The 4,004-nt window shown below is 40.9% G+C and overlaps 1 non-coding gene across 1 annotated transcript; it reads right to left on the reverse strand.

Moving 5' to 3' along the window:
- Nucleotides 1-1,396: 1,396 nt before the first annotated feature.
- On the reverse strand, nucleotides 1,397-1,504 carry LOC112713070 (small nucleolar RNA R71). The gene has a single exon (XR_003158078.1). It is a non-coding gene; the product is annotated as a small nucleolar RNA R71 (small nucleolar RNA).
- Nucleotides 1,505-4,004: the final 2,500 nt, after the last annotated feature.

Here is a 4,004-nt window from a genome sequence, read left to right on the forward strand (position 1 = left end):
ATACAGAGAATTGAAGATTCAGAACATACAGCAGAGGAATTACACAGAAAAAGCTGGGCGTTCAAAACGCCCAGTGAGGAAGACAAACTAGCGTTTAAACGCCAGCCAGGGTGCCTGGCTGGGCGTTTAACGCCCAAAAGGGTAGTAGTTTGGGCGTTAAACGCCAGAATGTGCACCACTCTGCGCGTTTAACGCCAGGATGGCACAAGAGGGAAGATTCTGTTTTTAATTCAAAATTTTTTCAGGTTTTCAAAATTTTTCAAAATCAAATCTTTTTCAAATCAAATCTTTTCAATTAAATCTTTTTCAAAATCAATTTCTTTCCATTTTCAAAAATACTTGCTATCAATTAATGATTTGATTCAACATTTCAAGCATGTTGCCTTTTTTGTTGAGAAAAGTTTAATGTCTGAATCATATCTTTTCTTGATAGCTAAGTCATTAATTTTCAAAATCAAATATTTTTAATTTGTTTTTCAAATCATATCTTCTCAATCACATCTTTTTCAAAATAGTTTTCAATCATATCTTTTTAATTTCTAATTTCAAAATATTTTTTCAAAAAAATCACTTGATTTCTTTTCCACTCTTAGGTTTCAAAAATCAATTAGTATTTTTCAAAATGTTTTTTTAAAATCTCTTACTTAATTTTCGAAAATTTCTTCCCCTCTTTTCACATCCTTCTATTTATAGACTAACACTATTCCTTAATGCACAATTCGAACTCCATCTCTCTTGATAAGTTCGAATTCTTCTACTTCTGCCTTCTATTTTTCTTTTCCTCTGACACCTCAAGGAATCTCTATACTGTGACATAGAGGATTCCATATTTTCTTGTTTTCTTCTCTTTCATATGAGCAGGAGCAAAGACAAAAGCATTCTTGTTAAGGCTGACCCTGAACCTGAAAGGACCTTGAAGTGAAAGCTAAGAGAAGCTAAGGCACAACTCTCTGTAGAGGACCTAACAGAAATCTTCAAAGAAGAAGAACCCATGGCAGCCGAAAACAACAACAATACCAACAATGCAAGGAAGGTGCTGGGTGACTTTACTGCACCTACTCCCGACTTCTATGGGAGAAGCATCTCTATCCCTGCCATTGGAGCAAACAACTTTGAGCTTAAGCCTCAATTAGTTTCTCTGATGCAACAGAATTGCAAGTTCCATGGACTTCCATTGGAAGATCCTCATCAGTTTTTAGCTGAGTTCTTACAAATCTGTGACACTGTCAAGACCAATGGGGTTGACCCTGAGGTCTACAAACTTATGCTATTCCCTTTTGCTGTAAGAGACAAAGCTAGAATATGGTTGGACTCACAACCTAAAGAAAGCCTGAACTCATGGGAAAAGCTAGTCAATGCCTTCTTGGCAAAGTTCTTTCCACCTCAAAAATTGAGTAAGCTTAGAGTGGAAGTCCAAACCTTCAGACAGAAGGAAGGAGAATCCCTCTATGAAGCTTGGGAAAGATGCAAACAATTAATCAGAAAGTGTCCCTCTGATATGCTTTCTGAATGGAGCATCATAGGTATTTTCTATGATGGTTTGTCTGAACTGTCCAAGATGTCTTTGGATAGCTCTGCTGGAGGATCTCTTCATCTGAAGAAGACGCCTACAGAAGCTCAAGAACTAATTGAAATGGTTGCAAATAATCAATTCATGTACACTTCCGAAAGGAATCCTGTGAACAATGGGACAAATCAGAAGAAAGGAGTTATTGAGATTGATACTCTAAATGCCATATTGGCTCAGAACAAAATATTGACCCAGCAAGTCATTATGATTTCTCAAAGTCTGTCTGGAATGCAAAATGCACCAAGCAGTACTAAGGATGCTTCATCTGAAGAAGAAGCTTATGATCCTGAGAACCCCTCAATGGAAGAGGTGAATTACATGGGAGAATCCTATGAAAACACCTATAATCCTTCATGGAGAAATCATCCAAATCTTTCATGGAAGGATCAACAGAGACCTCAACAAGGTTTCAACAATAATAATGGTGGAGGAAACAGGTTTAACAATGGCAAGCCTTTTCCATCATCTTCTCAGCAACAGACAGAGAGTTCTAAGCACAACCACTCTGATTTAGCAACCATGGTCTCTGATCTAATCAAAACCACTCAAAGTTTCATGACTGAAACAAGGTCCTCCATTAGAAAGTTGGAGGCACAAGTGGGTCAGCTGAGTAAGAAAATTACTGAACTCCCTCCTAGCACTCTTCCAAGCAATACAGAAGAAAATCCAAAAGGAGAGTGCAAGGCCATCAACAAGGCCGAATTTGGAGAGGAGGAAGAGGCAGTGAACACCACTGAGGAAGACCTCAATAGACGTCCACTGGCCTCCAATGAGTTCCCTAATGAGGAACCATGGGAATCTGAGGCTCCCACTGAGACCATAGAGATTCCATTGGATTTACTTCTGCCATTCATGAGCTCTGAAGAGTATTCTTCCTCTGAAGAGGATGAATATGTCACTGAAGAGCAAGTTGCCAAGTACCTTGGAGCAATCATGAAGCTAAATGACAAGTTATTTGGTAATGAGACTTGGGAGGATGAACCCCCTTTGCTCACTAAAGAACTGGATGACTTGTCTAGGCAAAAATTACCTCAAAAGAGACAGGATCCTGGGAAGTTCTCAGTACCTTGTGCCATAGGCACCATGACCTTCAAGAAGGCTCTGTGTGACCTAGGGTCAAGTATCAACTTCATGCCTCTCTCTGTAATGGAGAAGCTAGGGATCTTTGAGGTGCAAGCTGCAAAAATCTCACTAGAGATGGCAGACAATTCAAGAAAACAAGCTTATGGACTTGTAGAGGATGTTCTGGTAAAAGTTGAAGACCATTACATCCCTGCTGATTTCATAGTCCTAGAGACTGGGAAGTGCATGGATGAATCCATCATCCTTGGCAGACCCTTCCTAGCCACAGCAAAGGCTGTGATTGATGTGGACAGAGGAGAATTGATCATTCAAGTGAATGAAGAATACTTTGTGTTTAAGGCCCAAGGATATCCCTCTGTCACCATGGAGAGGAAGCATGAAGAGCTTCTCTCAAAACAGAGTCAAACAGAGCCCCCACAGTCAAACTCTAAGTTTGGTGTTGGGAGGCCAAAACCAACTTCTAAGTTTGGTGTTGAACCCCCACATTCAAACTCTAAGTTTGGTGTTGGGAGGTTCCAACATTGCTCTGAGTATCTGTGAGGCTCCATGAGAGCCCACTGTCAAGCTACTGACATTAAAGAAAGCGCTTGTTGGGAGGCAACCCAATGTTATAATTATCTATTTTCCTTTGTTATTTTATGTTTTCTGTAGGTTCATGATCATGGGAAGTCACAAAATCAATTCAAAAAGCAAAAACAGAATGAAAAACAGAAAGAAAAATAGCACACCCTAGAGGAAGAACCTGCTGGCATTTAAATGCCAATAAGGATAGCAAATGGGGGTTTAACGCCCAGTCTGGCACCATTCTGGGCGTTTAACGCCAGAAAGGGGCACCAGACTGGCGTTAAACGCCAGAAAAGGGCAAGAACTTGGCGTTAAACGCCAGAAATGGGCACTAGCCCCGCGTTTAATGCCAGAATTGGCACAGAGAGCAATTTTGCTCGCCACTTGGTGCAGGGATGACTTTTCCTTGACACCTCAGGATCTGTGGACCCCACAGGATCCCCACCTACCCCACCACTCTCTCTCTTCTTCACCCATTCACCAATCACCTCAACACCTCTTCCCCAAAAACCCTTCACCTATCAAATCCCATCTTTCTCTTCACCACTCACATCCATCCTTCATAAAACCACACCTACCTCACCATTCAAATTCAAACCACTTTCCCACCGAAAAATACCCTCCCATAGCCGAACCCTACCCACCTCTTCACCCCTATATAAACCCATCTTCACTCCTTCATTTTCACACAACCTAAACACTACTTCTCCCCCTTGGCCGAACCACAAAGCCATTTCCTTCTCATTCATTTCTTCTTCTTCTACTATCTTCTTTCTTCTTTTGCTCG

The sequence above is a fragment of the Arachis hypogaea genome, chromosome 1 (assembly GCF_003086295.3).
Source record: "Arachis hypogaea cultivar Tifrunner chromosome 1, arahy.Tifrunner.gnm2.J5K5, whole genome shotgun sequence".
NCBI classification, from domain to species: Eukaryota; Viridiplantae; Streptophyta; class Magnoliopsida; order Fabales; family Fabaceae; genus Arachis; species Arachis hypogaea.